At 45.7% G+C, this 22,557-nt stretch overlaps 1 protein-coding gene across 1 annotated transcript in view; it reads right to left on the bottom strand.

Moving 5' to 3' along the window:
* Window positions 1–22,557, bottom strand: part of NHSL2 (NHS like 2) — a 522,837-nt gene that overhangs the window by 427,126 nt on the left and 73,154 nt on the right. The window lies entirely within an intron of this gene.

Here is a 22,557-nt window from a genome sequence, read left to right as displayed (position 1 = left end):
CAGGCCACTAAATGAGTGTGATCGACAATACTGAAGTCGTTTGACGCTTGTTTCCCGGCCTCTTTACACAGGCTGAGGAGCAATGATGGGGATAGAACTGTCATGATCCAGGTCGGGGTTTGCTTCTTACTTCTCTTTCCCCAGCCTGGTCATGGGGGGTTAACCTTTCCTGTCTCTTTGATTTTTGGGTGGCTATTTATTGGTGCTATTTCTGGTTGCCTGTGTCAGTGATAGTTCATGCTTCCACGCTAGAGCAGCTGACCCATATACCCTGGTGATCCTTCTGCCTCTGACTCCCCGTGTTTGTGTGAGACCCGTTCCCTATCCCTGATTTAGTGTTCGTCTGGTGGTTTCCTTACAGTGTATGACTGGGACTGGTCTCTGTACCCCACCTCTTGCTTTCCATCTCTGATACCTCGTTCCCTAACCGGCTTTGACTTCTGGCTTGTACCCAGACTTCATCTTACATCTGTCTTTTTGGTCACTGCGCTCCCGCTTGGCTCTGACTTCTGGCTTGTCTCTGACTTCGTTCATTGCTGCTACCTCTGGTACTTCTGCTCCTAACAGATTCTGACTCTGCTCGTCTGACCACTCTTTCGTTACCTATGACACCTGTGCGGCTGTTCAGTGTTGCTACGCTGTGAGCGTGCAACCTCTCTTCCCTCACCAGCACCCCCTGGTGGAGGTTGTGCTAAACTGCACTGCAGTCACATCACAATATCACTGACCATATTGTCTTCAAAGGGAGATTTGTAGTTAAAATTCTGCGCTGCCGCTAAGATGAATTTCAGGAGAGTATAGTTGATTGACAGTGGTTTCATTCAACGCGTTTCAGGGGTCTCATGCCCCTTTCATCAGGAAATACTACACACAGGTGTGGTATTTCCTGATGAAGGGGGCATGAGACCCCTGAAACGCGTTGAATAAAACCACTGTGAATCAACTATAGTCTCCTGAAATTCGCTTTAATCTCATCCTAACCAGGTGAGCAAATTTGGTATATATTTTCCTTTGTGTAACGTGGATAAGACCCTATTGCGCTCTTTGTCTCCCCATTGTTTTGCAATAATACCACTGACCACACATTTAAAAGGGGATTTTGCATTTTTCTTTCCTCTGGTCATGGATCCGCTTGGTAACTTGGTAGATCAAGTGTCCAGTTTGACACAGATGATGCTGGATTTTTCGGTGGAATATCAGACCCTTGCCACGTCTCATATTCACTTAAGAAAAAAGCTGAAGGAGACTGTTAAGACCGTGCAGGGAACCACCCCTCATGCTGTTAGTCGACCTGTGATTCAGTAGATGTTGTTTTGCACTCTCCTGACCCCTCAGTTAAGCTTCCTGACACCTTTTCTGGTGAAAAAGATAAATTTCGTACGTTCAGGGAGAATTGTAAAATATTGTTTTCTCTTAGGCCCCAATCATCTGGGAATGAGACTCAGCGGGTAGGGATTATTATATCCTTACTTAGGGAGGGTCCCCAATCTTGGGCTTTCGCGCTGCCCCTGAACGGATGTCGGTAGATAAGTCCTAGGGCCTCAAAGAACCTATCTATGATGAACCGGACCGAGTCAGGTTGGCAGAGGACACTATTATAGGTCTGGTTCAGGGGAAGCACAGCTCCGAGTTCCATCGATGGTCCACTGAGGGGTCCTGGGATGACTCCGCGCTGAGATGTCAGTTCAGGAGTGGACTGTCAGATTACCTGAAAGATGCTCTGGCTCACCATCCACCTCCCTGCTCATTGGTGGAGGCTATGACTCAGGCTATCCGTATGGATCAGAGGCTGCAGGAGAGAGCTGTTACACAGCGAGAGGTTGCGTTGCTCCCTGCTGATTCTGTTGTTTTGGCTTCGTCTGAACCTATGAAGGTGGGGGCCGGCAACCTTGAAGAGAAGGAGAGGAGACGGTGACATGTAGGAAAGCTGTGTTTTTACTGCGGAGATCCTGGACATTGGAAAAAGGACTGCCCCTCCTGTCCACCGATTACCAAGCGGCTGAGTCTGGGTGATTGTCGTGGAAGTCACCCAGACTGTCAGGTTCCTTTTTCTGCAATATCAAAAGTTTTGTTGGTAGTGGAACTTTGTTGTGGGAGTGGTTCCATGCCTACTTCTGCCTTCGTGGATTGCGGGTCGTCCATGAACTTTATTGACTCTGACTTGGTGTCCAAGTATAAGTTAGGGACAGTTAGGCTGGAGACTCCTATTCATAGTGTTGCCATTGACAAAACACCACTGGCTAAGAATGTCATCAAATGTGCTTCTGAGGAGTTTCTCCTTAAAGTGAGTTCCCTACACCAGAAACGTATTACATGTTTTGTTATGGACAATCTGCCTGCGGGACTGGTGTTGGGGTTCCCCTGGCTACAATTACATAATTCTGTGATAAACTGGGAATCTCTGGACATTGTTAAACGGGGTCCTAATTATAGTAAAAATTGCCTCACTACTAGAGATAAGCGGTGTTCGAGTCGAGCTGTTCGCCAATTTCAAATTTGAGCTGTTTTGGGCGGTGTTCGAGTTGTTCGTCGAACTCAAACAATTTGCTTAAAATTTGGCTGTTCGAGTTTCTGCTCGATAACTGTTCGTTCACCAAAAGCCTAACTTGATTTGCACATTAAAACTGTTTATCAATGTTAATAGACTGTTTCAGTGTATAGTGTGTGGGGGGGATAGATCTGTGCTGAAATAATTCCGATCTCCATTTTTTTTTAAATTTCCCGCATTTACAGTGGGGCGGTGCAGTCTCTCAGTCTATCAGCAGTGCACACACACACAAAGCAAAGTGAATGTGATGCACACAAGCAAGGGCATGTGTCATTGGCTGTGTATGTCACATGTCCTTGCCCTATAAGAAAACAGCCATTTTCTCAGTCGCCACATTTCCTCACTGCTGCAGCTTAGGCCTCTTTCACACTTCAGTCTTTCGGCGTCAGTCAAAAACCGCCATTTTCGTCAAATGACGGATCCGCCATTTTTTTTTGGCGGATCCGCTATTTTCCCATTGACTTGCATTAGAGACGGATTGTGGCGGATGGTCGTCCGTTCCATCCGCCATGCAACGGATCCGTCGATATTTGGCGGACGTTGTCTAGACATTGACGGACTTTGTAACGTTTTTTGGCGCCGCCGAAAAGGCGGACCGCGGCGGATCCGTCGCGTCCGCCCATTTTAGAATAGGCGCCTATGGGCGACGGATCCGTCGCGATCCGCTTTTTGGCGGATCCATCGCCTCAATCCGCCTTTTTTGATTGAGCATGCTCCAAAAAGTGGATACTTTGCCCAGACAACCCAAAAACTATATAAAGAGGACAGGTCATTCCCAAATGTACCAGCCAGCAAGAGAGACCCTTCCATGCAAGAGAGACCCAGCCAGACCCTGCCAGCAAGACCTTGCCAGCCAGGCCCTGCCAGCCAGCCAGAGAGGCCCTGCAAGCCAGAGACACCCTGCCAGACCCTGCCAACAAGACCTTGCGAGCCAGGCCCTGCTAGCCAGCCAGAGAGGCCCTGCAAGCCAGAGACACCCTGCCAGACCCTGCCAGCAAGACCTTGCGAGCCAGGCCCTACTAGCCAGCCAGAGAGGCCCTGCAAGCCAGAGACACCCTGCCAGACCCTGCAAGCAAGACCTTGCCAGCCAGGCCCTGCCAGCCAGCCAGAGAGGCCCTGCAAGCCAGAGACACCCTGCCAGACCCAGCAAGCAAGACCTTGCCAGCCAGGCCCTGCCAGCCAGCCAGAGAGGCCCTGCAAGCCAGACCCTGCCTGAGACAGCCATGTGAGTACTGCCATCCAGCGTGCGTGCGTGCGTGTGCTTGTGTGCGTGCGTGCTTGTGTGCTTGTGTGTGTGCGTGCGTGCGTGCTTGTGTGCGTGCTTGTGTGCGTGCGTGTGTGCTTGTGTGCGTGCGTGCTTGTGTGCTTGTGTGTGTGCTTGTGTGCTTGTGTGCGTGCGTGCTTGTGTGCGTGTGCCTGCCTGCCCTGTTTATATGTTTTTCATACTATGCTGGTATTTTGAATAGCTGAGGTGTAAAATGTGTTTTGTGTGTGTGTATAAATGATGTGTGATGTGTTCTGCATTTTTGTTGTTCTCCATAATGTACTTGTATTTCAAATAAAGAGCAGTGTAGCTCCTACTGTACCATAAAAAAAATTAAATTTTAAAAAATATAGTAATAAAAATTTAACAAAACTGTCAGTAGTCTCATTTCAAGATAAATGTAATATTGGGTAAACATGCAGCAAAGGTTATATATACAAATGTGTAATGCAAATCTTTGCTAAAGAATGTTATCTGGTTTTAGAAAATACAAACTGTAGGGTAATCATAATTAACAATTTTGGGAATTGGTATTTTAATTTCGAATGAGGAACATTTTTTATAAGGTGAAACTTTGTTTAGGTGGGTTTTACCAAAATGCGCATTGCGCATATCAATTTAAGTTTTGGTGTTGCTTTAAAGGGTTTTTTGGGGTTTTTTTGGTGGGGAAACAGGGGCTAGAGGGTTTGGCAGCTTGTGCATCAAGCATATCTACCATATAAAGTATGACGGTTAAAAAAAATTTTTTTCATTTTGTGTTGGAGGAAATCTAAAAGTTTTTTAAAACAATGTAAGTGTAAAGTCCCTACAGCTGCATCTATCCTTTTGTATAGTAGCTTAGAACTCTCTGTATACTTACAGATCCTAGGGACCAAGAGGAACGCAAGGGACTGACCAACCCAAGATTGACGCAAGACCATAATGTCTTCTTCTGAGAGCCCCCCAGCACATCAGCAGCAAACTGAGGTGTTTTTTTTTTTTTTTTTTCCCTTCTAAATTTTTTTTGGGGGGTACAACTATGGTAATTGTTTTTTAACCCTTTATGTGTTCTGTATTCACAGGAATATGAAGCAGAGGGGCTAACAGAAGGAGACGGACAGGGTGGAGAAATACAAGGAGCGGGAGCGCATAGTGTAAGTCTTGAACAGACCGATCCTCACATACAATGCACTACACCCAACACAAACATTCAGCACAGCACACAATACATATGCCTCGATCAAAGAACATTATTAATTTTATTTTTTTTTTTAAATTAGTCTTCACAATCCGGGGCTCGACGTAGAGTTCCTCAAAGCACCTCCCATAGTCGTCGGAATGATAATCGCGGCGGTCGCCGAAGAGTAAGTTCCTTTTTGTTTTGGTATTTAGTAAAATGTAAAATTCATGTGTTGTAATCTTTCCCTTTTTATTCTTATCTTTTTGTTAGGCTTCACAGCGTGCTCCCGAACAAGATGATGAAGAGGAGGGCATCGATGTGAACACCCTCATCGAAGCAGTACAAAGTCGGGAGCCGCTGTGGAACATGTCGGACCGCCGCCATGCTGACCAGTTAATCACCCGACGGCTATGGGAGGAAGTGTGCAGTGCTGTTATGGATAACTGGGAGGAACTCGATGCTGGGGCCCAGGATCTAGCGCGTAAGTATTCACACTTCATAACCTTATGCTAGCATGATTTAATGTGGTGTATAGTAACCAATTTTTGCTTTCTCTTTCCAGGTAACAGGATTATCGTGCGGTGGCGGTCACTCAGGGATCGCTTCAAGAGGGAGTTTAATAAGGAGATGCAGGCCCCGAGTGGATCTAGAGGACGCAGGAGCAGATACAAACATGCCAGAGCCCTGTCGTTCCTCCGGTCGACGCTGCTGAGCAGAAGGTAAATATTCAACACCACATATTTTCAGTCAAACTGTAAAAATGTGTAACCTTCAATTTTTTTTTGCAGCAAGGGCAATTGTAATATCCAGATACTCATTTTTTTTTTCTTCTTTAACAGCACTTTCTGCAGCACTCGGGAGCCTGCATCAGAGTTGCACCCCTCTGGAGCGATCCCTCAAGAGTCCGCCACCGGGGACCACGTCGACCCCTCTGTTTCTGCACCTTCCCTTTTGTTTGATCCCTCAGCCTCATCCACCAGCGCTGGAGCAGCAGGGCGGACTTCGTCACTCTGCCACTGCCGCAACATCTAGACCAACTTTGTGGTCAGGACGGCAGCACCAGAGAGGTCAGGAAAGGAGCTATGCGCCTGACTTTTTGCAGCTGAATGCATCCTTTCACAGTCCCATCAAGCTTTTGAGTGAGCAAACGTCTGCTGGGTACAATATGCTTAACAAAAGCATACTTGAACTCAGCAGTCGTCTTGATAGGATGCAATCAGATGCAAACCAGTCACCAAGGCACTGTTTTTTTCAGTCGGTCCTCAGGCACATGGAAAATCTAACTCCTGACCTGCAGATGCATGTGATGCAAGGCTGCCACACTGCTCTAGCGCAGGCGATGTCCCATGCCCCTCCACCTACCCTTCATGTTTCAACACCTTTCCCCTCTCAATCCACCGTCTATCCTCCCGTCCGTCCTCCTCCTGTCCGTCCTCCTCCCGTCCATTCTACTCCTTCGTCATTTGTTCCTTCCCCCTTAGTCTTTCACAGTTTTTACCGTCCCCCTTCCATTCTTCCCCTTTAACTTCTCCGTTCCCAATCCCACCAACACCTTCATACCTCACACACACCACATCTGCACCTCAACTCTCTACACAACCTCATGTTTTCACCACCCATTCCACTTCTGTTCCTCCCCGTGATGTCCTGTCCCCCACTCTCGACGTGGTCCGCCCTGTCAGCCCCTCCGCTACTATCTCCACCCCAAACTATGAGAATCTGTAAATAAATAAACAGTTTTTTGGTTTAAAAACAATTTTATTGTCTTTCTCTTTTTTTTAAAAAAAAGTTTTTAAGTCACCAAGGTTATGGCAATAGTAACAATAAACAGTGTTTAAAGGGTACCGTTGCAAAACATACAATGCTGCATTAAAGTACAAAGATTTTGTAAGCAAACAAAAAATGGTATTTTTACAAGTGTAAAAAGAAAAAATTTTTTACACCATTTCATACTGCCAGTCAACTGATCCTGCAGGAGACATGAAGTAGTCTGCAAAACTGTCCCGCATTCTGGAGACTGCTACTGGACTGCGAAAAGTAGGGTTTTGGTAATCCCGTAAGATGCTTTCTGACACATTATCCTCCAGGGAAACTTGTTCTTTTGATAAAACAAAATTGTGCAGGACAACGCACGCTTTGACCACATCATCGACAGTTTCAGTCTGCAGTTTAATAGCAGTTAGCAGGACTCTCCATTTGGCAGTTAAGATGCCAAAAGCACATTCCACTACTCTTCGTGCTCTGGTTAAGCGGTAATTGTAAATTTTCTTCCTCTGGGTCAGTCCACTACTTCCAAAGGGTTTCATCAAATGTGGGGAAAGCTGGAACGCATCATCTCCAACGCAAACAAATGGTAATAGTGGACCAGTGGTTCCAGGGAGAGGTCTAGGGGGCGGAAACTCAAATGTCTCTCCATATAAACGGCGCCCCATTGGTGAATTTTTAAATATTTGTGAATCATTTGCGCGTCCATACGCACCGATATCAACAGCGATGAACTTGCATTGTGCATCGGCTATGGCCATCAACACAATAGAGAAGTACTTCTTATAGTTATAAAACTGTGATCCAGAGCCTGAAGGTTTGACGATCCGTATGTGCTTTCCATCAACTGCTCCAACACAATTTGGAAACTGGCAAATTTGATGAAAATTTTGGGCAATCTCCAGCCACCTCTCCTGTGATGGCTCTGGGATGTATTCCGCTTGTAGGCACTCCCACAATGCCCGGCAGGTATCTCTGATGATCCCCGAAATGGTGGATATCCCAAGCCGAAATTGAAAATGGAGGGATGAGAACGACTCTCCAGTTGCAAGGAATCTGTTAACAAAACGAAAAGACAATAATTAATAAAAAAATTCAAAAAACAACATTACAGTTAAAAGTATGATGAATGAGAATCATTTAAAAAAAAAATTACTTACCGAATAGTCACCATGAGACGCTCTGCTGGTGATATGGAGAATCGCATCTGGGTGTCTCGTCTCCGTATACAGTCTTCCACATAGCCCAATAAAAATTCGAAATTTTCAGCTCTCATCCTCACATAATTGAAGAACTTCTGAGGGTTTTCCCTTAGTTCGATGTAAAGCGTGGAATAAACACCACGGGTCATACGTTGTGCTGTGATGGGATGGATCCACAGCCTTCTCTTCTGCCGCTGCCGTAGGATGCGCAGTCTTTCTTCCTCCCTCTCTCGAACGCTGACTGCCAACTGATTTGCCTCAAAAGTAAAATCCGCATAGATCTTTGCAATGTTCGCCAGGACTCCTTCCATTTCTGCCACTTTCTCTACAACCTTTCAAAGATGTGGTGTAAATACACGCTATATATAGTTTTCCAGTAGTTTCCAGTAGCCAATCACATTGAAATCCTCCCCTTTTAAAAAACGGATCCGTCAAAAAACGGTTACAACGGATGTAAAAACGGTCGCAACGGTTCTAACGGATCCGTTTTTTTAACGGATCAAGGCAGCTGATCCGTCAAAAAACCGGATCCGTTAGAACCGTTTTTTCACCAAATTTGACGGATCCGTCGATCCGCCACGATGTCGGACCTAACTGACGCCACACAACTGAAGTGTGAAAGAGGCCTTAGTGTTGGACGGCACCGCTGCTGTTGTGGGCGCTATACAGTCTAAGAGTTTTAATTGCGAGCGAATTTGCAGTTAGATAGAGATAGATTTAGGGAGTCGGGACTAGTTGTAATATCAGCCCTTTTCAGGGTAGGTTACAGCAGTTCATAGCACTTTTTGCCAGGCAGGTCTGTGCCAGTGCTGTGCAAGTGTTTGTCACAGCATTTGGTGTAATGTAGCTCAGCCAATCCTTGACCCTGGTAATGTCAAGTACCCGGGGTAAGGAAGGACCACCTCACCTCACCTTCTAAAACCCCATAAAGAAAGTCGTCAACTCCAAATAAAAACATAAGTCAATTTCTTTGGAAAATTATAGGCCACAGCAGCCATAACAAAATACATTACAATAAACATTAACAATTTTTAACACTAGGAGGAGTCCTTGGAGCTCCCAGGAATCTGGTGATTAACACTGCATAGCGTGAACGCAAATCCAACCAGAATTACTCCCAGCCGCTACCACACTGGCTCGGGAACACCAAAAAACCCAGCGGGTTCACTGTTCACGCTCAAATTCAAGGGGATCCGACCACCTGCCAGAACTCCCTTCCCCAATTCACCAGATCCAACAAACGAGTTGAATTCCAAAGACAAAGGAGCCATAATCCAATGGATCCCCCAACCCAATTTCCACCAACTCCAAGGACTCCACCCAGCCACCACGGCCACAATGACCCGTTATAAAATTAGAAGAACCCCGCAAACACAAAACCATTATTTTTTTATATTACAAAGTAACTTCCAAGCACAATAGAATGGGAGGGTGGGACACACGTTGGTTAGAGAGCGGGAAGTGATTAGGCCACTCCCATCCCCCTCTCCTAACCTGTTTCTCTTCAAACCGAAAACCTCCCCGCCTCCTCCACCCTAACCCCTCCCTCTACACCATCGTCATGCTGGCCTTCACTTACGCCGCTGGGGGGGAGGGGCATCTCAGCTCCGGCCGGTACCTGACCCTGGTAATGTCGAGTACCCGGGGTAATGAAGGACCACCTCACCTCACCTTTTAAAACCCCATAAAGAAAGTCATCAACTCCAAATAAAAACATAAATCAATTTCTTTGGAAAATTATAGGCCACAGCAGCCATTTTATTTAACATAAAACAAAATACATTACAATAAACATTAACAATTTTTAAAACTAGGAGGAGTCCTTGGAGCCCCCAGGAATCTGGTGATTAACACTGCATAGCGTGAACGCACATCAAACCAGAATTACTCCCAGCTGCTACCACACTGGCTCGGGAGCACCAAAAAACCCAGCGGGTTCACTGTTCACGCTAAAATACAAGGGGAACCGACCACCTGCCGGAACTCCCTTCCCCAACTCACCAGATCCAACAAACGAGTTGAATTCCAAAGACAGAGGAGCCATAATCCAATGGATCTCCCAACCCAATTTCTACCAACTCCTAGGACTCCACCCAGCCACCACCATGAGGGTCTTTGAATACCTCAAAGGCCCGAGACCCCACCAAAACGGAAAGCTATGGCCTTCTCCACACCCTCTTGCGAACCAAGAGCCCAGAAATCCATGCCGACCCCATTTAAGTGAACTCCATCGGCCAACCAAAAAACACCATCACCCCTCTCCAGCTCAAAATGCCTAACAGCAACCCCACCATTCCTAACCACAAAAGCCGACACGACACAGCCCTGTTAACTTTCATCCTGGCCTTGTCAAGTTTTTCCAACGACCGCATATTCCTCCAACGTTTCCGCGGCACAATATCCGACCAGACCACAGATAACCCAGGATACAAAAGCAATAAACGTAACAAATCCTGCTTTATATCCCTGATCAATTCCCTAAAAGGCCGCACCCCCAGATCATTACCCCCAACATGCAGCACCAAAATATCAGGGGCCTTATCCAAACTGACAGCATTATGTATTTCCCGCAACAACCTGCTCCATGCCATTCCCCTAAAACCAATCCATCTGACCACGGCCATCTTCCGATCAAATCCCAGCTGTCTACCCTCTGACCGTACATCCGCTCGCAGCGCTCCCCAGTGCACATAGGAATGGCCGAAAATCCACACCAAGAGTGGCAAAGGACCTGCAAAATACAAGCACAAGTCACTCAAAAACAAGCCTTGTCCGTTTTTTTTTTTTTTTTTAATAAACAAAGTTGGCAATTCCAAGGCTCAAACAACCACCTCCTATGTCCTCACATAACTGCGATACCTATCAGATCTCCATCTCCCAATACGCTTGATGGCTTTAACCCCCAAACCACCAACAGCCGCCGCAGTCGCTGCCCCAATCTGACACGAGTGAGGAGCAAAACGATCCTCATCCAAACCCAAAACTCTAAGCGCCTTCCTGAAAACCATACCAAACTGATATCTGGAAAGGAAGGAACCGTCCTCGTGGCAGAGCAGAGGTCCTAACCTACGAGGCATAAGCTCCCAAAAATGTACCAAACAATTAACCGGACATATTCCCGACCCGGCGACAGCACTCAACACAATCTTCTTACCCCATCCTTCAGGGTCCGTCTTACAACGGCGTAACCAAAACTCCACCTGCCCCGAGACAATAACACATCCTGTGCCAGAATGCCCCCCATCAGTTTTTTGGTGGGAGATACCAATTCCCCGATTCTCATCGCACCAAAAAATGCGAGCGAAAAAGCCAACCTGAAAAGACGACATTCAAAATTGGAACCGCAACATGAAAACAACACCTCCCTGTTATGATATGGTGACCTTGGAGCTGCATGAAACTTTCTTTGGAGTAGGTGGAAACTGTACTGACTGCAAATCCTAAACTAACAACGCAACTAGAAGTAGCCGTGGGGTGTGCCTAACAAACCCTAGACACCTCGACACAGCCGGAGGACTAAATACCCCTATATATGGAAATAGGAATGCTACCTTGCCTCAGAGCAGAACCCCAAAGGATAGGCAGCCCCCTACGAATATTGACTGTGAGTAGGAGAGGAAAGACACACGCAGGCAGAAAACAGAATTTAGCAAAAGAGGCCACTCTAGCTAAATAGGAAAGGATAGGACAGAATACTAAGCGGTCAGTATTAAAACCCTTCCAAAAATATCCACAGCAGATAATACAAAAAATTCCACCATCTAACTAAAGACGTGGAACGTATATCTGCAACTCCAGAGAATCCAACAAGACTGAGAAAATACTGACACAATCTAAGCTGGACAAGAAAAAACAAATGAATAGCACTGAATTATCAAGCACACAGCATGTGTGCCACAGAAACAAAACCAGACACTTATCTTTGCTGAATTGGCAGCAAGGCAGGAGGAACCAGACTGAGGTCCAACACCTCCAAAGAACCATGGACAACTGGAAAGGACTAATGAATCCTGCTCACCTAAATACCCCAGTCAGAACTGCAATCAGCAGATACACCTGACCAGGAATGCAACCCAGGGACAACTGCATTACCACCTACAACCACCGGAGGGAACCCAAAAGCAGAATTCACAACACCTCCCCCAATCTTTCCAGCAAAGAAAAAGACACCAGACGCCTCGAATCCCATTGACCCTTCCCCTTGACCCTTGAAGGGTTTTCGTAGACCCTTCCCTCTACGAAAACCCTTCACAGCCTGTCTCACCAAAAAGGCCTTTGACAAATCCCGTTGCCCCCGCAATTTGAAACCGAAAGCCAGCGCAGCCATAATGCGAGACACTTTCGTACAAGACCAACCCTCAGAAGCCCCAAGACTTAACCAAGATAACAATGCCCCTACTTGTTCACCAGTGCCCCCCACACCAGGGCAAGCCACCAATACCCCCTCCCAAGATGCCCAAACCGCCTGATAAGCCTCCCACATTTTTGGAGCCAGCAACGACTTGATCAATTCTTCTGCGTCCCTGTTGCCACAAGCCAAAGTTCCGCAGGGCATTCCAAACCGATGGCCTCTGCTTCCGGAGCCAATGACCGAAAACGCTCGAAATGAAATCGAGAAAGAGAGGCGGCAATGGAGTTACGAATACCAGGCACATGGCAGAAACAAAACCAGACACTTATCTTTGCTGAATTGGCAGCAAGGCAGGAGGAACCAGACTGAGGTCCAACACCTCCAAAGAACCATGGACAACTGGCAAGGACTAATGAATCCTGCACACCTAAATACCCCAGTCAGAACTGCAATCAGCAGATACACCTGACCAGGACTGCAACCCAGGGACAACTGCATTACCACCTACAACCACCGGAGGGAACCCAAAAGCAGAATTTACAACAATACCCCTCCTTGAGGAGGGGTCACCGAACCCTCACCAGAGCCCCCAGAGACCGATCAGGACGAGCCAGATGAAAGGCTGGGACCAAATCAGCAGCATGGACATCAGAGGCAAAAACCCAAGAATTATCCTCCTGGCCATAACCCTTCCATTTGACAAGGTACTGAAGCCTCCTCCTCGAAAAACGAGAATCCAAAATCTTCTCAACCACATGCTCCAACTCTCCATCAACCAACACAGGGGCCGGAGGATCAACAGAGGGAACAACGGGCACCACATATTTCCGCAATAAAGATCTATGGAAGACATTATGGATAGCAAAAGAGGCCGGAAGCGCCAATCGAAAAGACACCGGATTAATAATCCCAGAAATCCTATAAGTACCAATAAACCGAGGCTTAAACTTAGGGGAAGAAACCTTCATTGGAACATGACGGGAAGACAACCAGACCAGATCCCCAACCCGAAGCCGGGAACCAACACACTGACGACGGTTAGCAAAACGTTGAGCCTCCTCCTGAGACAACACCAAATTGTCCACCACATGAGCCCAAATCTGCTGCAACCTGTCAACCACAGAATCCACACCAGGACAGTCAGAAGGCTCAACCTGCCCAGAAGAAAAACGAGGATGAAAACCAAAATTACAAAAGAAAGGCGAAACCAAAGTAGCCGAACTAGCCCGATTATTAAGGGCAAACTCGGCCAATGGCAAGAAGGCCACCCAATCATCCTGATCAGCAGACACAAAGCATCTTAAATAAGTCTCCAAAGTCTGATTAGTTCGCTCGGTCTGGCCATTTGTCTGAGGATGAAATGCAGAAGAAAAAGACAAATCAATGCCCAGCCTAGCACAAAAGGCCCGCCAAAACCTAAAAACAAACTGGGAACCTCTGTCGGACACAATATTCTCCGGAATACCATGCAAACGAACCACATGCTGAAAAAACAACGGAACCAAATCTGAAGAGGAAGGCAATTTAGGCAAAGGCACCAAATGAACCATCTTAGAGAACCGGTCACAAACCACCCAGATAACCAACATCCTCTGGGAAACCGGAAGATCAGAAATAAAATCCATAGAAATATGCATCCAGGGCCCCTCAGGGACTGGCAATGGCAAAAGCAACCCAGTAGCACGGGAACAACAAGGCTTGGCCCGCGCACAAGTCCCACAGGACTGCACAAAAGAACGCACATCACGTGACAAAGAAGGCCACCAAAAGGACCTACCAACCAAATCTCTGGTACCAAAAATACCAGGATGACCAGCCAACATAGAACAGTGAACCTCAGAAATCACTCTACTAGTCCATCTGTCAGGAACAAACAGTTTCCCCACTGGACAACGGTCAGGTCTGTCAGCCTGAAATTCCAGAAGAACCCGTAGTAAATCAGGTGAAATGGCAGAAAGGACCACCCCTTCTTTCAGAATACCGACCGGTTCCAGGACCTCAGGAGAATCAGGCAAAAACCTCCTAGAGAGGGCATCAGCCTTAATATTCTTAGAACCCGGAAGATACGAAACCACGAAATCAAAACGGGAAAAAAACAAGGACCATCGAGCCTGTCTAGGATTCAGCCGTTTGGCAGACTCGAGGTAAATCAGATTCTTATGATCGGTCAAGACCACAATACGGTGCTTAGCTCCCTCAAGCCAATGTCGCCACTCCTCAAACGCCCACTTCATAGCCAACAACTCCCGATTGCCGACATCATAATTGCGTTCAGCAGGCGAAAACTTACGGGAAAAGAAGGCACACGGTTTCATCAAGGAACCAACAGAATCCCTCTGAGACAAAACGGCCCCTGCCCCAATCTCAGAAGCATCAATCTCAACCTGAAACGGAAGAGAAACATCCGGTTGGCGCAACACCGGAGCAGAAGTAAATCGGCGTTTAAGCTCCTGAAAGGCAGAGACAGCCGCAGAGGACCAATTCGCCACATCAGCGCCTTTCTTCGTCAAATCGGTCAAGGGTTTAACCACGCTAGAGAAGTTAGCAATGAAACGGCGATAAAAATTTGCAAAACCCAAAAATTTCTGAAGGCTCTTCACGGATGTGGGTTGAATCCAATCATGAATGGCCTGAACCTTAACCGGATCCATCTCCATAGATGAGGGAGAAAAAATGAAGCCCAAAAAAGAAACTTTCTGCACCCCAAAGAGACACTTAGACCCCTTCACAAACAAAGCATTGTCACGAAGGATCTGAAATACCATCCTGACCTGTTCCACATGAGACTCCCAATCATCGGAAAAAATCAAAATATCGTCCAAATATACAATTATACAATCAAGAATTTATCAATATAAGTCCGGAAGATATCATGCATGAAGGACTGAAAAACAGATGGAGCATTAGTGAGCCCGAATGGCATCACAAGGTATTCAAAATGGCCTTTGGGCGTATTAAACGCAGTTTTCCATTCATCACCCTGCTTAACCCCTTTACCCCCAAGGGTGGTTTGCACGTTAATGACCGGGCCAATTTTTACAATTCTGACCACTGTCCCTTTATGAGGTTATAACTCTGGAACGCTTCAATGGATCCTGGTGATTCTGACACTGTTTTCTCGTGACATATTGTACTTCATGACAATGGTAAAAATTCTTTGATAGTACCTGCGTTTATTTGTGAAAAAAACGGAAATTTGGCGAAAATTATGAAAATTTCGCAATTTTCCAACTTTGAATTTTTATGCAATTAAATCACAGAGATATGTCACACAAAATACTTAATAAGTAACATTTCCCACATGTCTACTTTACATCAGCACAATTTTGGAACCAAAATTTTTTTTTGTTAGGGAGTTATAAGGGTTAAAAGTTGACCAGCAATTTCTCATTTCTACAACACCATTTTATTTTAGGGACCACATCTCATTTGAAGTCATTTTGAGGGGTCTATATGATAGAAAATACCCAAGTGTGACACCATTCTAAAAACTACACCCCTCAAGGTGCTCAAAATCATATTCAAGAAGTTTATTAACCCTTCTGGTGCTTCACAGGAATTTTTTGAATGTTTAAATAAAAATGAACATTTAACTTTTTTTCACAAAAAATTTAATTCAGCTCCAATTTGTTTTATTTTACCAAGGGTAACAGGAGAAAATGGACCCCAAACATTGTTGTACAATTTGTCCTGAGTATGCCAATACCCCACATGTGGGGGTAAACCACTGTTTGGGCGCATGGCAGAGCTCGGAAGCGAAGGAGTGCCTATTGGCTTTTCAATGCAAAATTGACTGGAATTGAGATGGGACGCCATGTTTCGTTTGGAGAGCCCCTGATGTGGCTAAACATTGAAACCCCCCACAAGTGACACAATTTTGGAAAGTAGACCCCCTAAGGAACTTATCTAGAGGTGTGGTGAGCACTTTGACCCACCAAGTGCTTCACAGAAGTTTATAATGTAGAACCATAAAAATAAAAAATCATATTTTTTCACAAAAATTATCTTTTCGCCCCCAATTTTTTATTTTCCCAAGGGTAAGAGAATAAATTGGACCCCAAAAGTTGTTGTACAATTTGTCCTGAGTACGCTGATAGCCCATATGTGGGGGTAAACCACTGTTTGGGCGGATGGGAGAGCTCGGAAGGGAAGGAGCGCCGTTTGACTTTTCAATGCAAAATTGACAGGAATTGAGATGGGACGCCATGTTGCGTTTGAAGAGCCACTGATGTGCCTAAACATTGAAACCCCCCACAAGTGACACCATTTTGGAAAGTAGACCCCCTAAGGAACTTATCTAGAGGTGTGGTGAGCACTTTGACCCACCAAGTGCTTCACAGAAGTTTATAATGTAGAACCGTAAAAATAAAAAATCATATTTTTTCACAAAAATTATCTTTTCGCCCCCAATTTTTTATTTTCCCAAGGGTAAGAGAAGAAATTGGACCCCAAAAGTTGTTGTACAATTTGTCCTGAGTACGCTGATACCCCATATGTGGGGGTAAACCACTGTTTGGGCGGATGGGAGAGCTCGGAAGGGAAAGAGCGCCGTTTGACTTTTCAAAGCAAAATTGACAGGAATTGAGATAGAACGCCATGTTGCGTTTGAAGAGCCACTGATGTGCCTAAACATTGAAACCCCCCACAAATGACACCATTTTGGAAAGTAGACCCCCTAAGGAACTTATCTAGAGGTGTGGTGAGCACTTTGACCCACCAAGTGCTTCACAGAAGTTTATAATGCAGAGCCGTAAAAATAAAACAACATTTTTTTCCCACAAAAAATTATTTTTTTAGCCCCCAGTTTTGTATTTTCCTGAGGGTAACAGGAGAAATTGGACCCCAAAATTTGTTGCCCAATTTGTCCTGAGTGCGATGATACACCATATGTGGGGGGAACCACTGTTTGGGCACATGGGAGGGCTTAGAAGGGAAGGAGTGCCATTTGAATGCAGACTTAGATGGAATGGTCTGCAGGTGTCACATTGCGTTTGCAGAGCCCCTAATGTACCTAAACAGTAGAAACCCCCCACAAGTGACACCATTTTGGAAAGTAGACCCCCTTAGGAACTTATCTAGATGTGTGCTGAGCGCTTTGACCCACCAAGGGCTTCACAGAAGTTTATAATGGAGAGCCGTAAAAAAAAAAAAAAAAAAAAAATTTTTCCCACAAAAATTATTTTTTAGCCCCCAGTTTTGTATTTTCCCGAGGGTAAGAGGAGAAATTCGACCCCAAAAGTTGTTGTCCAATTTGTCCTGAGTACGCTGATACCCCGTATGTTGGGGGAAACCACCGTTTGTGCGCATGGCAGAGCTCGGAAGGGAAGGAGCGCCATTTGGAATGCAGACTTAGATGGAATGGTCTGCAGACGTCACATTGCGTTTGCAGAACCCCTAATGTACCTAAACAGTAGAAACCCCCCACAAGTGACCCAATATTGGAAACTAGACCCCCCAGGGAACTAATCTAGATGTGTTGTGAGAACTTTGAACCCCCAAGTGTTTCACTACAGTTTATAACGCAGAGCCGTGAAAATAAAAAATCTTTTTTTTTCCCACAAAAAATATGTTTTAGCCCCGAGTTTTGTATTTTCCCAAGGGTAACAGGAGAAATTGGACCCCAAAAGTTGTTGTCCTATTTGTCCTGAGTACGCTGATACCCCATATGTTGGGGTAAACCCCTGTTTGGGCACACGGGAGAGCTCGGAAGGGAAGAAGCACTGTTTTACTTTTTCAACGCAGAATTGGCTGGAATTGAGATCGGACGCCATGTCGCGTTTGGAGAGCCCCTGATGTGCCTAAACAGTGGAAACCCCACAATTATAACTGAAACCCTAATCCAAACACATCCCTAACCCTAATCCCAACAGTAACCCTAACCACACCTCTAACCCAGACACACCCCTAACCCTAATCCCAACCCTATTCCCAACCGTAAATGTAATCTAAACCCTAACTGTAACTTTAGCCCCAACCCAAACTGTAGCCCTAACCCTAGCCCTAACCCTAATCCTAACCCTAGCCCTAACCCTAGCCCTAACCCTAGCCCTAACCCTAGCCCTAACCCTAGCCCTAACCCTAGCCCTAACCCTAGCCCTAGCCCTAACCCTAGCCCTAACCCTAACCCTAGCCCTAACCCTAGCCCTAACCCTAACCCTAGCCCTAACTCTAACCCTAGCCCTAATGGGAAAATGGAAATAAATACATTTTTTTAATTTTTCCCTAACTAAGGGTGTGATGAAGGGGGGTTTGATTAACTTTTATAGCGGGTTTTTTAGCGGATTTTTATGATTGGCAGCCGTCACACACTGAAAGACGCTTTTTATTGCAAAAAATATTTTTTGCGTTACCACATTTTGAGAGCTATAATTTTTATATATTTTGGTCCACAGAGTCATGTGAGGTCTTGTTTTTTGCGGGACGAGTTGACGTTTTTATTGGTATCATTTTCGGGCACGTGACATTTTTTGATCGCTTTTTATTCCGATTTTTGTGAGGCAGAATGACCAAAAACCAGCTATTCATGAATTTCTTTTGGGGGAGGCGTTTATACCGTTCCGCGTTTGGTAAAATTGATAAAGCACTTTTATTCTTCGGGTCAGTACGATTACAGCGACACCTCATTTATATCATTTTTTTATGTTTTGGCGCTTTTATACGATAAAAACTATTTTATAGAAAAAATAATTATTTTGGCATTGCTTTATTCTCAGGACTATAACTTTTTTATTTTTTTGCTGATGATGCTGTATGGTGGCTCGTTTTTTGCGGGACAAGATGACGTTTTCAGCGGTACCATGGTTATTTATATCTATCTTTTTGATCGCGTGTTATTCCACTTTTTGTTCGGCGGTATGATAATAAAGCATTGTTTTTTGCCTCGTTTTTTTTTTTTTTCCTTACGGTGTTTACTGAAGGGGTTAACTAGTGGGCCAGTTTTATAGGTCGGGCCGTTACGGACGTGGCGATACTAAATATGTGTACTTTTATTTTTTTCATTTTTGTATTTAGATAAAGAAATGTATTTATGGGAATAATATTTTTTTTTTTTTCATTATTTTGGAATATTTTTTTTTATTTTTTTTTTTACACGTTTGAAAATTTTTTTTTTTACTTTTTTACTTTGTCCCAGGGGGGGACATCACAGATCAGTGATCTGACAGTTTGCACAGCACTCTGTCAGATCACTGATCTGACTTGCAGCACTGCAGGCTTCACAGTGCCTGCTCTGAGCAGGCTCTGTGAAGCCACCTCCCTCCCTGCAGGACCCGGATCCGCGGCCATCTTGGATCCGGGGCTCGAGCAGGGAGGGAGGGAGGTAAGACCATCGCAGCAACGCGATCACATCGCGTTGCTGCGGGGGGCTCAGGGAAGCCCGCAGGGAGCCCCCTCCCTGCGCGGTGCTTCCCTGCACCGCCGGCACATCGCGATCATCTTTGATCGCGGTGTGCCAGGGGTTAATGTGCCGGGGGCGGTCCGTGACCGCTCCTCGCACATAGTGCCGGATGTCAGCTGCGATAGGCAGCTGACACCCGGCCGCGATCGGCGGCGCTCCCCCCGTGAGCGCCGCCGATCGCGCTGGACGTACTATCCCGTCCATGGTCATAGGGGCCCACCCCACATGGACGGGATAGTACGTCCGATGTCAGAAAGGGGTTAATACGAATAAGATTATATGCCCCCCGAAGGTCAATCTTAGTAAACCAACTAGCCCCCTTAATCCTAGCAAACAAATCGGAAAGCAAAGGTAAAGGGTATTGAAACTTGACTGTGATCTTATTCAAGAGGCGATAATCAATACAGGGTCTCAAGGAGCCATCCTTCTTAGCAACAAAAAAAATCCCACTCCCAACGGTGAAGAAGATGGCCGAATATGCCCTTTCTCCAAAGACTCCTTAACATAACTCCGCATGGCGGTATGTTCAGGCACAGACAGGTTGAAAAGTCGGCCCTTAGGAAACTTACAGCCTGGAATCAAGTCAATCGCACAATCACAGTCCCTGTGCGGTGGAAGGGAACTGGACTTGGGCTCATCGAATACATCCTGAAAATCAGACAAAAACTCTGGAATTTCAGAAGAGGAAGAAGTGGAGATTGACATCAAAGGAACATCATTAAGAACCCCCTGACAACCCCAACTAGTCACAGACATAGACTTCCAATCCAACACAGGACTATGTACCTGCAACCACGGAAAACCCAGCACGATAGCATCATTCAAATTATGCAACACCAGAAATCGACAATCTTCCTGATGGGCTGGCGCCATGCGCATGGTCACCTGTGTCCAAAACTGGGGCTTATTTTTAGCCAAAGGTGTAGCATCAATGCCCCTTAAAGGAATAGGGTTCTGCAAAGGCTGCAAGGGAAAACACAACGCCTGGCAAACTCAAAGTCCATTAAGTTCAAGGCGGCGCCTGAATCCACAAACGCCATGACAGAAAATGATGACAATGAGCAGATCAAGGACACAGATAACAGAAATTTAGGTTGTAGAGTACTGATGGTAAATGAAATAGCGATCCTCTTTGTCCGCTTAGGGCAGACTGAAATGACATGAGAAGCGTCGCCACAATAATAACACAACCTATTCTGACGTCTGAATCCTTGTCGTTCCGTTCTAGACAGAATCCTATCACACTGCATTGGCTCAGGAATTTGTTCTGAGGACAACGCCACAGCGCGCACAGTTCTGCGCTCCCGCAAACGCCGATCAATCTGAATGGCCAGAGACACAGAATCACTCAGACCGAAAGGCGTGGGAAACCCCACCATAACATCTTTAACGGATTCAGGAAGACCCTTTCTGAAAATTGCCGCCAAAGCATCATCATTCCATTTAGTCAACACAGACCATTTTCTAAATTTCTGACAATACAATTCTGCCGCCTCTTGACCCTGAGACAGGGCCAACAAAGTCTTCTCCGCTTGATCCACAGAATTCGGTTCATCATATAATAATACTAAAGCCTGAAAAAAGGAGTCTACATTAAGCAAAGCCGGATTCCCAGATTCCAGGGAAAATGCCCAATCCTGTGGATCGCCACGCAGCAGGGAGATGACGATTTTAACCTGCTGAATGGAATCACCGGCGGATCGAGGTCTCAGAGCAAAAAACAGTTTACAGTTGTTTTTAAAACTCAAAAATTTGGACCTGTCACCAAAAAACAAATCAGGAGTAGGAATCTTCGGCTCTAAAGCAGGAGTCTGAACAATATAATCAGAAATACCCTTTACCCTAGCAGCAAGCTGGTCTACACGAGAAGCTAATTCCTGAACATCCATGCTAGCACAAGACTCCTCAGCCACCCAGAGAAAAAGAGGAAAGAGAAGACAAAGCAGACTGCAGAAATAAAATGGCTCAACACCTTTCTTCCCTTCTTCTGAGATGCATTTAACTCATTATGGGCCAGTTGTACTGTTATGATCCGGTGACCTTGGAGCCGCATGAAACTTTCTCTGGAGTAGGTGGAAACTGTACTGACCGCAAATCCTAAACTAACACCGCAACTAGAAGTAGCCGTGGCGTGTGCCTAGCAAACCCTAGACACCTCGACACAGCCGGAGGACTAAATACCCCTATAGATGGAAATAGGAATGCTACCTTGCCTCAGAGCAGAACCCCAAAGGATAGGCAGCCCCCTACGAATATTGACTGTGAGTAGGAGAGGAAAGACACACACAGGCAGAAAACAGGATTTAGCAAAAGAGGCCACTCTAGCTAAATAGGAAAGGATAGGACAGAATACTAAGCGGTCAGTATTAAAACCCTTCCAAAAATATCCACAGCAGATAATACAAAATTCCACCATCTAACTAAAGACGTGGAACGTATATCTGCAACTCCAGAGAATCCAACAAGACTGAGAAAATACTGACACAATCTAAGCTGGACAAGAAAAAACAAATGAATAGCACTGAATTATCAAGCACACAGCATGTGTGCCACAGAAACAAAACCAGACACTTATCTTTGCTGAATTGGCAGCAAGGCAGGAGGAACCAGACTGAGGTCCAACACCTCCAAAGAACCATGGACAACTGGCAAGGACTAATAAATCCTGCACACCTAAATACCCCAGTCAGAACTGCAATCAGCAGATACACCTGACCAGGAATGCAACCCAGGGACAACTGCATTACCACCTACAACCACCGGAGGGAACCCAAAAGCAGAATTCACAACACCTCCCCCAATCTTTCCAGCAAAGAAAAAGACACCGGATGCCTCCAATCCAATTGACCCTTCCCCTTGACCCTTGAAGGGTT

Source organism: Ranitomeya imitator, chromosome 2 (assembly GCF_032444005.1).
Source record: "Ranitomeya imitator isolate aRanImi1 chromosome 2, aRanImi1.pri, whole genome shotgun sequence".
Classification (NCBI taxonomy): Eukaryota; Metazoa; Chordata; class Amphibia; order Anura; family Dendrobatidae; genus Ranitomeya; species Ranitomeya imitator.
The sequence above is the reverse complement of the archived record's forward strand: the minus strand, read 5'-3'. Positions and strand labels throughout refer to the sequence as shown.